Source organism: Cupressus sempervirens, chromosome 10 (genome assembly GCF_028749045.1).
Source record: "Cupressus sempervirens isolate cs-2001-9-10 chromosome 10, ASM2874904v1, whole genome shotgun sequence".
Classification (NCBI taxonomy): Eukaryota; Viridiplantae; Streptophyta; class Pinopsida; order Cupressales; family Cupressaceae; genus Cupressus; species Cupressus sempervirens.
This window is the reverse complement of record NC_143127.1, coordinates 394,870,352-394,884,573: the sequence shown is the minus strand read 5'-3', so window position 1 is coordinate 394,884,573 and position 14,222 is coordinate 394,870,352.

Below are 14,222 nucleotides of genomic sequence, written 5' to 3'. Positions count from 1 at the left end.
AATACATAAATTATTAAACCCTTAAAACCTAACATTGGAAATGAAGTTGAAAACCCTTAACAATAAAATTGGAACCCTAAGATAGATAAATTGAAATCAATTTGGAATCCCTTAGTATTAGTAGTGACATTGAAATCCCATAAACACTAAAATTAGAAAAAAAAATCCTTAAAATTAGAAATGAAAGTGGATTCCCTTAACAATTGACAAAAAATAGAATGAAAATAAAGTGGAAACCATTGATAGCCAAATTGAAACCTATTTTTGCTGGTTTTTACCATTCTATCAATTAATAAAGTGAAAACATTTCATTATCTATAAAATTTATTGTACTTAGTGAAGGATTCAATGTATCATATCTAACTAGAATTTTTTCTTGGTCATGTTATATATTAAATAGAATTTACAAATTTTTAATCTAGAATGACATTGAAAAAAGATCAACTCTAAAATTGGATCCTGGTTTAATCCTTAATATTGGAAATGAAGGTAAACACCTTTAAAAGTAAAATTGAAACCCTAAAATAGATTTAAAAATAAAATAAAAAATTAGAATATCTAAATAGGAGCAGTGATAATTGAAATACATCTTACCCATGGACACTAAAATTGGAAGCCTTAGTCCCTAACATTGAAAATGAAAGTAAAAACCCTTAATAATAAAATTAAAACTCTAAAATAGATATATTGAAATGAATTTAGAATCCCTTAACAAAGGCAATGATATTCATAATCATAATAGTAGCCAAAAGATGGACAATGATGACTTAGACATCAAAAACATTAAAAATTATCTTCACTATGAACATGTCAAGGAAGCTAGAAAGAAATGAGTATGATTATATATTTTTAGGATTATAACTATTGATAAACACCATAATGTGTATTCCCAAAAACAAACACTCAAACAAAATGTAATAAATACTAAAACAATGCCCAAAATAAACAATAGAGGTTATCATTAGAAAGACTACACAAAACAATAATAAAGTCCAAAATTTATTTCCCCAAAAGGTCTTCAATATCCTTGGTAAGGATAGTTTCACACCTTCGCAAAATTTGACATGGGGAAAGTGCTCCCATACCCCTTCCAACAAAACAAAACAACAACCTATCCATCTTAGATGCAAACAAGGTGAATATCTACAAAATAAAAAATACGAGATTATCATTAGAAAGACTACAAGAAACAATAACAAAATCCAAAATTTATTTCCTCAAAAGGTCTTCAATATCCTTGGTAAGGATAGTTATGCACCTTCACAAAAGTTGAGATGAGGAAAGCACTCCCATAGTCCCTTCCAACAAAACAACCCAAGGGTTCACAAACAACTTATCCATCTCAGATGCAAACAAGGTGAATATCTACAAAATAAAAAAATGCAAGGAAGAAAATTCTCTATATCTATAATAATTTAGTATAGAAAAATCAATAAAATGGAAAGAATGCAAAAATATCTTTTTTTACCTTAAAAAATTATGGTGTAGCTAGTCTATAATCAGAGACATAATTACTACATGGTGAACTTGTAGAGTTTCACATAAAGCATGTTCTAGCTCCAAAATAATTTAAGAATCTAGTATGGGAAGGATAGACATGATTGAGGCATGAATTGATCCAATAGGATCTAGAAATGTTGAATTGATTTCAAAAGAAATAGGCATCCCTTAACTAAATGTAAGGTAGTTTAATACATGGTAAACGCAACTACATGTTGCAATGGAAGGTGGACATAGGAAGTAATGGTGGTGCATTGGGGGACCATGTTGCATAATACCATACATTAACACAACCAATTTTTATGGTAAATACTTTCATTTTATAGTGGGCCTCACACACATCTCAATCAAGGCACTAAAATTCTGTAACAAATACACTATTGACAAATGTGTGTGAAATAATAGAAAATTAATACATTATGGGGATAAGATTGATTTGGGTTTGTCAACTCCTAACTTTATATAGATGAATAGAAAGGGGTCCTAGGTCCATGTGGTGATCCACCTCGACCCTCAAAGTTAGGATTTACATATACTGATTCCTATCCCCTGGTGGCTAATTCATTAAAAGTTAAACTAAAATTCACTCAATTTATAATAACCATGTCCCAATCTAGGAACCAAAATACCACAAAAAAAATACCTTGGACAAATAGGAATTAAACATGTGAAGGATAAATACATCTTGGGAAAAAATATTTATTTGGGTATTCCAACTCACCAATTTATGTAGGTGACTAAAAAGGGGTCATCAGTCCATGTGGAAACCCACATGGACCCTATAAATTAGGGTATCCATTTTTTGGCTCCTCTCATGTAGTGGCTAATTCATATAAGTTAAACTCAATTTCAATCACTTTTCAATAACCACATTATCAATACTTCTATTAGTTATAACATTTCCATGATCTCAAATATGCTAATGCCACACACCTCAATTTATAAAATTATAATATCCAAATGTGCCATAATGGTTACTTTATGACATTGTAAATTTGACGAGATTAAAAACTCCCTAACAAAAAATTTGATTACTTTGTGTAGGATAGTTTGTAGCCAATATTTTTAAATATACAAATCTAGGTTTTTTCTTTGATGAATTTCCATACACCAATAAACCATAAATCTAGAGGCTCATAAATTATATTAAATACACAAGAGAGAAAAATGGGCAAAAATAAATTATATCCTCATCTATGATGAAAAAATTTAATCAAATGAATTCCTCATATATAATTTAGATGTGTCCCTTTTTATAGAAAAGGAAATAAGAAACTATGATAAGAAGGGGATAACTTATTAACCCATGCAAACTGGAAACATATCTACATAAAAGGGGAATCATTTACCATTGTGCAATAAAGTATATGATATGGGGAGGGTGATAATTGTAGACACCTAAAAACCTTTAGAAAATAAAGTATTTTTATTTTCTGAAAAATTCTTGATGACATCATCATTTATTAATTAATTAATTTATTTATTTTTATGCCATTAAATCCCTTTATCTTAATTAAAAAAATTTAATTAAGGAATCCCTCCCAAAAATGTTTAAATCTTATTTAAACATTATTTCCTTATTTATTAATTATTTAATTAATAAATTGACCAAAAAACCCAAAATAAATAAAAAATTTATTTTTTGTCCAAAACTTGGCCAATTTCCTTAAGACCACTAACCTCTTCCAAAATCTTCTAATCCTTCTTTAATTTTGATTAAAGACTAATCCCATCATTTCCTACCCCTAATCCCAACTCAAAATATTTAATTAAGATTAAATATTAATCCTCATGTTTATTAAAAAAAAGAAAAGAAAAGTTTTAATAAATATCTCCTCAACCCAAACCCTTGAAATAAATAAAACTTTATTTATTTCCTAAAAATCTAATTTATCCTCATCCTAAGAAGTTCTAGACTCTTCTAGAAAGTCTTCATCCTCATCCTAGGAAGTTCTAGACTATTCTAGAAAGTCTTTATCCTCATCCAAAGTCTAGACTCTTCTAGAAGATGTCTTTAAACCTAATCCTAATCCCCTCCTAACCTTGTCACATTCTCTAAACATGGGTTAAGACTTACTAACCCAAGCCAAAGTTAACAAATATCTCCTCCTTCACCCACCCTCATTAAATGCCATCCACTTGCCTATCCCTAAGCTAATCCTAAACCATCTTAATCCATCCTTTAATCATTTGCACAATCCTAAGCAAGCTTAAAACCCTCCTAATCAAGCCCAAGTCGAAATTGCTCTCATCTCCCTCAAAATATCTCAACCATAAAACTTTATGAAGCCCACTAGGCCATAAATGACTCTTCCAAGCCCTTTTATTGCTCTTACAAGCCATTATGAGGGTCTTTATGAAGATTTTATCCCTTGAGCCTCCTTTGTTGACTCATCCTTCCCCTTTCCTCCATCCTCTCACCATATGACATGTGTCACTCCCTGATTGGCTGTAAGGAAGCACAATCCATGTGCTCTCCTCTCATGCAATCTGAGCCCTCCATAAGCTTTTTCCCATCCTTGCATCTTAGCCCTCAATCCCTCAAGCCTCTTACCTATAAATTGGATCCTTCCCCTTTGCAAAACAACACAATCCATGAAGTAAAGTCATAATGCCATTTTAAGAAGCCATTTTACATCAAAACCATACACTCACACCGAAATTCCAACTCCATTTGAAGCCTTTTTTGAAGCATAAGCTTGAGCATACATCCTATCTGTTTAGTCAAACCTACTCAACAAGAGAGCTTCTCATTGAGAGAGCCCATTAATGGCTCATATTCTCAATTGAGAGTTCATCTTAGTCTATCTTGAAGTTTATGAATTTTGTTTAGTTTGTAGAAGGTAGAAGCTTTATTTAAATTTGGTTTCTATTAGCATACTAACATTGCTCATATACAATAATATGGTAAGTGCACTAAAGATGGAGGCAATAAATAAAATAGAAAGTGATAATCAATATCACCATCTAAAGTGAACCTTCTCCTACACCATGTACAGCTAAATGTGCAAACTATTACTCAAATTATAACTACAAAGTTATTAATAATCCCAAACAAGCTAAAAGTAAAGTGTAACTAGATGAATAACTTATTACACCAACACTCATAATAATTCTATGGAAGTTGAGTTCTTATTAATGCTTTTTTTAATAAAAAAATTGTAGCTCCAACATAGACATTTATGGTTTTTAATATTGTTTGTAATTTGCAAATCTTTTCTTTACATATTTTGATTCATTATTATTTAGTTAATTTTTTGTGATAACTTGATATTACTTATAAACATAATATTAAAAATTTGAAGCAATTAACAAGGAATACACAAACATTTTAAAATGGTCAACATAATAATCACATGACAATGATACAAATCATCTTAAATAAACAATGAATAGTGTTCAAGTGAGTTCTTATTAGCAATCATAAATTACTTATAAGGACAAAAATTTGATTGGTGGGGTTCTTGTAGACTTACATAATATCCTATAAATACTTATTAAATTGTTATGGTGAACCATTAGTATGAATTGAGCATAATAGTAATAAAATTTCTTTTTATTATATACGAATGAAATTGATATGGACAACATTAGATGTCTTTAGATAAAATTTTGTATAATGACAAGTCTTCTAATTAGCTTATCTTTTCTATTCCTCGAAGAAAATATCTACGTGAACCATCAGTAAATATTTTATTTGACTCAACCTACCTCTAAATTTGAAAGGGGTTTCTTTGTCATATGATTATATTTTTAAAAAAATATATATATACTAGATAGAACAGAAGAACAAGTTTATTTAAAGTACAAATATCACCTTGGGCTTCTTACAAGAATTATAATATATTTTTTTAAGTCAACCTGATGAAGGATCTAATCCCATTGTATTAAAGTAGACATCAAGAAATAACACTAAGGCTCCTACTTTGGGCCATTACAATGAATAGAAAGAAAACCCTATCCCCACTCCCATCTTCCACCCACTAAAATATTAATTTTAAAAAAGGTACTGCCAGCTTCAAAAAAAATCTAACACTACTATATATACCATTATTAGTATCATAAACTATCACCATAATGCATCTATAAGAGTTTATGTCTTTCAAAATACTAATAACACCAATAAATATATCTCTCATGTAAAGTTCCAATATTGTAGATAAAAAGCACTTTGTTGTAATACATAAAATAATGATAAATTATCTAAAACTATCATAATTAATAAATAGAGTATCATCAAGGAAAGTAACACAAAAGCTAATCAAATTATCTATCATTGAAATTAGAAATCCTATCCCAATACCTAGATGTAATGTTGAGAATTATTTTCTAATCTTTTATATCTTCTTCATTATCTTTTTCCTCATTAAGTTTTTCCTCTTTCGTTATATTTTTCACCAAATTGAGTTTTCTTTTCCTAGTAACCACTCCAAAATAGACTCAAATCCACAAAGCCATCTATATATCTCAAGAGAGAGGAAATGGTAGTGATGAAATGTTACTTAGTACTGACATACATGTTATAAGAACCCTCAAGAATCGAAAGTTTCTTATGGAGGTTTTTAGCTTGGTTTTGGAGAGTAGGGCTATCATTGTCATTGCATATATCAAGTGAATTTGAGGTGTTCTCTATAATCTCATTACCAACATGAGTAGGGGAAAAGAAAATCATATCGTACTTTTTTTCTAATTCACTTAAATTCACTATGATATCCATTGATTTTTCCTTCTCTTTCTCCTCAATATATTCCTCTTCTTTTCTACAATCTTTATCTTCTATGTTCTTCATATATTCCTCATCTTCTTCTAGTTGACACTCAAAATTAATTTCTATAAAAACCTCTTCCATTATTTTATCATCCTTCCTTTCTTTATTGAGTAATTTGAACTCTTCTCACCAAATTTAACTTTATTCTTTGGTTCCTCAACATTTTTAAATCTGTCATTATCATCTTCATCCTTATTAATATCTTTAAAAGGACTACTTTTAAACCTTTTTACTCATTTTTTCAACCTTTAAAATAGCTAGTTTTGCTGATAGGGGTCTTTGTTTTTAAAGTGGCACTATCAAACAAGGCCTCTTCCAAATGGGTATCATCATTATTGGTCTTAGGTTTTTGACAATTGCAATTGTATAACTTAAAAGAAACAAAATTTCATAGGAACCAAAACTATTTTCAATATAAATTCACAATGTGAAATAAGAAAAAAATTGATACCATGTAAATCCAAGATTACATGATTTAATTGTTTCATAAATAAATAGCCTTTTTATCTAAATTTAAAAGATCTAATATTTTTTTGTGAATTATTATACATAGGGAAGTAAGATATTAATAAATATATGAGAAAATAAAAATACTCCTCAGTATGAGTAGACAAATAATTTGCATTTTAGTAAAAATCCAATTATGAATAACTCACAAAATAACCCTCTCAGACGTCCATGCATATTATATTTATTACATCATTTAGTTACTAATTGAAATATAGGTAATATGAGTCTTATCTTAGAAATGCAATGCAATAAATTAAATGATCACTATTCCTACTTGCTTCATTGAGGAGGAACAACCAATAGGGTTTGACTTTATTCATAAAAGAACAACTAGATTTTGTAAATGGTTATTCTCATTTTTGTTATGTTTGATTGATTGAATAAATGGAATAAATAAAGAAAGAATAAAGTAGAATGGGGCAAGTGCACAATAATGTGGTACCAAAAAAGGCTTTAAGATGCCACTTTTTTCTTTCTAAAATCAATAATTTTTGAACTTCAACAAGAAATTAAAGATAGTTAGACTCAAAATTTTAAGATATGACAAAAACAAAAGCTATAGTCCTCTAATTATAGTTTCTAATTTTTACTACTAATTATTTTTGTTAAATGGTGGAGTTTAAGGCCCTCATTAAAACATAAAATAGTGTTAGGTATGCTTCCCCTAAAATTCTAACTTTGTTTTCTGAAATTTTTTAATCACCCAAGTCAGAAGTTGCCTAACACTATGCAATCTATCTTAGATACTTCCACTAATATTTTAATGTATATTTGATTTTTTATTTACAAATTTTGTAAGTCGACACATCCCAAAAATGTGAAATATTTGTGTGCGCACTTTAGAAATCATTCAAAACTAAAAAAATATCTAGTTTATTTTATTTTATGTGTTTTGAATGGCATCTATTAAAAAAAACCTAACTTATTGCAAAAATTGAAGAATATAGTCAAATTTAACCCCCAAATACTACTTTTTTTTTTAGGGGACATACAAAAGGGAAACATTGATTGACATTCAAGGTATGTTACTTCCCCACATGGAAATTATGTAGGTAATGATGGATCATGCAAGGAGATTAGTCAAGGACACAAATTTGTTAGTTGTAGATCAAATGTATGAGTTTTCAATAGAGATGGTAATTGATATGTATATTTTGAAGGTATTGCAAGATAACTGGGATAAGTCTTTAACTATGATTTTGAAGGTACACCATGGTTTTTTTCTCATTTTGGCATAATCTTGTAAATATTTTGACATTTGTAACAAAAATGAGGGGGAAAGAGAGTGTACAAAGGGGGAATGCATTTAGAGGAAGTATATATACATATTTGTATACATGTAAGGAGGAAATATATATAGAAAAAATGATATGTAAAAGGCAAAAAAACAAAAATAAATTTTGAAAAACCAAAAATAGAATTTTTAGTTCATACCAAGTTGCAGAGTCTTCAGTACAAACTGAGCTACAAGATCAAGCATATTCAATGGGGGAGTTTGACTGAAGAATCTCGTGATAAGTGTTTTTTTTGCTAATGCCAAAGGGGGAGATTGTTAATCACATGACAAGATATATTGTCAATTAGTGTCAAAAAACTTAGTCATAATAAAAATATAGTTGTAACTAAGTCACTAGTATGCAATATTAATAAACAAGCTGACAAAGGATCCAAGAAAATAAGTAAACCTTGTAGAAAGTTGCAATGTCAACCGAGTTGTTGTGCAAACTGAGTTCATAGTTCACACTGAGCTCTAGTGTCAACCGAGTTGATTGTGTCTACCAAGCTCCTATGTGAACTGAGTTAGCAGAGCAATCTTATTCCAAGGTAATAATCAAGATGGGAGAATAGTACAAGCCAAGTCAAAAGTGTTTATAGAGTGATCAATGTGAACCAAGCACCCAACATCTACAAAGTGCCAGAGCTAGTCAGGGAGATAGTGGTGACTGACTATTTCCAGTATCACCCAAGTATGACATTGACCTGAGTTATTGCACTAAGCTAACTTGGTGATTTTTTTTGGAACTATTCATGTTGTAACTAACCTATGTAACAACTATTTGGATGGATATAAGTATGAGATGTTTTGTTTATCCAAAGTGTATTATTCATTATATCATCATTTAAGAATTAGCAAATATGAAAGGGAAAATTATCTAGAAGGCTACAAGCATCACAAGGAAAGGAAGAGACTCATCTATCACACTTAGGTGATTAGTTTACTTCAAATGATCTTCACAACAATCGCAGTTTCATTTTAGAGATCAGTCTATTAATCTCAGATTGGTTTTTGTTAGAATTCTTTAGAATATCTGAGAGGGGGGGTGAATCAGTTATCCAAGGTCCAATGATGTCAAATACAACTTTTTCTACAAATCTTTGATGGCACTTAACTGAAATTATCATGCATGCAATTGAACATTAAACAACCATGAAAAGTAAACATGCATCACACCATAACACTAAGGATTTGATGACCCAGAAACCCTCCAAGAATAAGAAGGTAAAACTAGAGTGGGGATGATACCCACAAAATAACTGCACAATTGATTTTAACCACTTTTGATGGTCTGCCCTATTAAAGGCATGCCCTATTAAAGGCTACAACACATTGTTATATGTGACCTTGTTAAAGGATTCAAGAACATTCAACTTGGAATGTCACCTTGTTAAAGGATTTACATAGAGGTGTTAGGCTCACCCAAGTCCATGGGATTTACACTCACCTTCTCAAAAGAATCTTTCATCCCTCTCTAAGGATCTCCTATCCTCCTCCTAAGGATCTCTTTATCCTTCTCCTGGGGATCTCTTTATCCTTTTCCTGAGGCTTATCCACCTAACTATTAAGCTAACCTAGAAATGTAGGGTTTCAATATCTAATACAATGGTAAGAAAGTATTAGAAGGGTTTTGACCTGATATAGATTGCAACTTCAACCTTGCAAATTTTAGATCGCTCTTCCATCCTTTTCTTTTCTTGGCTTTCCTCCATTGCAGTGCTGACAACTTTTTCAACCTTCAAGATCTGTCTCCTTGAATTCTTCCACTCGTTATGCCTATGCTCTCTTTGGTCACTCGACCAATTCAGAGTCTTGATGCTCTGTTCTTACTCCTCTTGGCTTCTTTGCATGATTACACTTATGAGCAACTCCCTCTCATGCATGTGCACTTGATCTCTGACCTATAACTCCTTATAAAGAAGTTTTGTTCTTAATTTCTCGCTCAAATCTCCCTCTCCAACTTTAGGGTTTCAATGGATTAGGTAGGATACAATGTATATGTCCCATATCTTTTTTCTATCTAGAAACTTCATGATAAATCCATTAGCATTTTCCAAAAATGTTTTACATAGTGTTCTGTGTCACCAGCTCATCATTCTTATCTTCTATCTAGTTCACAAAATTATAGATAACTACCATGTCGGTTCAGATCTGGCGAATCCTCGACTTTTCAAAATAATGCAACAACTCAACATCATTGGTTTACTGATGCTTAGCACCTTCTGTGTTACTTGGCTTCTTAATATTATTTACTGGTGCTCGTCACTTGAAGCATTTTGGCTTGGCACATGTATCTTGCTGAACACCTATATCTTGCTCGACACATGTATCTTCCTCGACACCTATATCTTCACTCGACACCTATATCTTGCTTGGCACCTGAAGACTGCTCGACACACACTAATTTGAACTTTCTTGGCTTCAACTAAGAATCTTCTTGGCACTAACTATAACTTAGTTAATCCTTTCATCATGTGTCCCAGTGTGTCCATCCTTTGTGTCTTAGAGTATGTCATCAATACACTATTTCATCAATGGCTTAACTGATCCTTATACTTCATTACAACATCATAACTTCAACCTTTCTCTAGGTACTCTAGTTACATCTTATTGATTGCCACCTCCTTGTCAATCAACCAATTAATAGTATTTGGATCACTTAAGCAATTTTCATTCCTACAAGTAGCAAGTTTGACATCAATGACAAAACAATGATTGAAGCATTCTTTACCAATTCCATTTCTCTTGATTCATGATCTTTTCAATCATTTCCAATAGTTTTGACATATGAGTGAAAACATAATTAAGTCATTTACATAGTTCATATCGAGCAAGTACTACATGTCGAGCATAAGTTGTTAGATAGTATATCTTGAGTTATAGATATTTAGTGTGAGCTAAGTAACTAGTAAGTGTCGAGTCACTCAAGTTTCAAGAAGATGGTATGTGCTGAGCTATTTATATGTTGAGTGATTAGCAGATGCTAAGTCATTTAGAGGTCGAGTTACAACATTGAAGTTGTAGTTGATGTTGAGCATTGGGGACTTCAAGTGCTGAGTTACACATTTTTGACATAGTTGTTTGTAATGACACAAACTTCTATGTAACTATTTTTGGGCCAATGTAAGGATTTTTTATGATCTTTATTAATAAGGACGAATCTTAAATGTGAATCCCTATGCATTACATGCATCCAATCAAAAAAAGTTAAGGTTTAAACACAAATATGGGTGAATCTCAACCATTGATTCATACCTAACCCTAAGTCACCTAGGTCTTCTTAAGGAAGACAAACTCTAAAAAATTTACAAATGATTAAGGAGAATTGAAGAGAATTTTCATGGGAAAATATAGAATTCATGGGTATTAAGGTGTTATGAATTGATTTACATTGTAGAATGAATTAAAGGACCGGAGAAGATAGGAAAGGAATCAACGGATAACATACATACATCTTATCAGAAAGGATCAAGTATACATTAGTATATATGTGATCTGACATCAAGCAATAGAGTGCTAACTAAAGGATCATTGTTGAGACATTGTAATAGGTGAATCAGTTAAATATCTTAATAGAGTAGTCTTAGTTTAGGCTATTGTAAATCCATTAATAGGGTGCTTACTTTATTGTAAGTTAAAGTCCTCTTACCAAGCACACTTTTAGTAGGTTTTTTAATCTTTTAATGGGCTAAGATCTAACAATCTTGTAAGCCTTTAATAGGACAGACCTTTCATAGGGTAGATCATGTTTTTCATGATAAAACATTGTAACCTTCATTGGATACACTTTATTACTACATTAGTGAAGATTCGCGGGTGTCATCCCCACCCCAGTTTTACCTTCTCCTTGGAGAGTTTCTAGGTAACCAAATATCGTGTTTCATACATGTGTTGAATATTTTACTTTCATGATATGGATATATATGTTTGATTTGTTATGTTAGTTTATATGCATAGGTTGTGAGATGGATGTGTGGTGAATAGTTTTTGAGGTTGAAAGTTTTAAGTGTTGATTCATCCCCCTCCCAGAGTTTACTTCCCTATTGTATTTACAAAAATTCTTATTAGAGAATAGTTCTTTGAAAGTAAAGCCTTGTAGCTTTAAGGAAATATCTTGAAGATAGAAGTCTACAAGTTGGGAAAGATTATTGAGAACCAGATGATTGATATACAACTTACCCTATATTAGTTGAACGAAGTAAGAGCTGAATTAAAGAGATCATTGAAAAGAAGGTAGGAAATTTCTATTGAAGAGAATGACACACAACACTAAGAGATTGACACTACTAAATTATTTGCAAATGGAAACTCCAATGAATTTGATGAATTTGATGCAACAGTTGCAGGTATGATGGAAAAGAATGGAATCCTAACTAAAGTAGTTAGAAATCTAAAGAAAGAACAAGAATTCCAATCAGTATTTCTATGTGAGGTGATCGAGCAAAAAAAGAAAGATGAAGAAGAAAAAGTCATGATTGAAGATGACAAATTTTGACCAACAGATTGGAAGAGAAAACATCAGAGGTAACTAGGATTGCTAATATGCAATTGGAAAATTTGGATCAAATGATGATTGCAAATTATGAACTGAATGGAAAGGACATTAAGATCACAACACTAAAGTTGCATAATCAAGAACTAAGAAATGATCTAAAAAGAGAAAAAGAGTTTATTGACAGTTTCAACAAACCTAGTGAAGCCATCAAGTACTTTGAACAATTGATGATATCTCCTAGATCCAACAGTGATACTTCTGGATTGGGATACACTAGTACTAAAGAAAGAGAATCATCCAAAAGTGGTGAAGAAAGAAATAACAAAGGATAGAACTCCAAACCTACTTTTCATAATTGTGGTAAGATAGGTCATACTACTAATGTTTGTAGGAGCAAGACTACAAATCAGAATCCTAAGAAGAAGTTCACGGGTCATTGCCATAAATGCAACAAAGAAGGACATCAAGCACATTAATGTAGAACTAAGACCATAAGCACATAAATATTTGAAGGATACTACTATAACTATTCTAAGTATGGACATAAAGCATATGAGTGTAGATCCAAGCCTAAATGGTCATCAAACAAGAATATAAAGGTAAAGCACAATGGAAATTCTTAGAATTGGGATTATAATACAAGGTATAGTTGTCACCACTATCAAGAATATGAAATTTTTTCTGAAAATTGCATAAGAACACATTTCAGAAGTGACTACAAAAGGTGGTTGAGTCAAACCACATGTTTTAGTTATTTGAAGACTAGTCACATAAGCAAAAATTGTCCAACAAGGTCAAAGGCACCAAGTAGTGAGTTCAACAAAGGCAAAGGAAAGGTAGATGTTGAGAATTTAAGAGATGAGATGAATAAGACATGGAAGAGAAGGGAAGATTGCAACACATCAAGTTTAGAAGGGATCACTTCACCCAATGGGTCAGGTGATCACACTTCCTCAAATTAAGCAATCAAGAAGTAAGTGTGGGTGATATTTAAAAGGATATAATATACATTAGTTCCAAGGATTGAGTATTGAAAAGATTATATATGCATGAAGAAAGATGCAAAGTGTTGATTATAATCTAGAGGAAATCTTTAAGTTTTGGTAGATTTCATGTTACTGCCGAGAATGAAAAGTTTTAGTATGGTTGGCCAGTGAAATGTTAGTAGATGTCAAGCTATCAAAGGTGATAGTATTGACCAAGCTTGTAGTGGTTTTTGAGTGAAAAGGAAAGTTCATGGAAGCCGAGTGAGTCAAAATCTTTATTGATGTCGAGCTTACAACTATGTAAGCACTACACATTAAATGCAATATTTTAAGGTCTATATGATCGATTTCTACTCATTTGACATTATTTGAATTTGAAGTGGAGTACAAAGAGTAAAAGACAAATTGAAAGAGATCATACCAGCATTTACAAGAAGAATTCAATAGTCGCTTGATAGAATAAAAATGGATTTGTAAAGGTATTTATTGTGCATTGAGCTAAGAAGTTTGAATTTTTGTAAACCCTAGTTTATATAATGGCATTTAGTTCCTTAGTTCCTAAGTTTAAATAGCGTAAAGAATTTTTGAATGTGCAATTGGTAAGAATTGAGAGCAGACAACCAAACTTTAGAGCCATTCCTGATATTTATTACAAGTAAGATACATCTAGTGCATTATTGATGATAC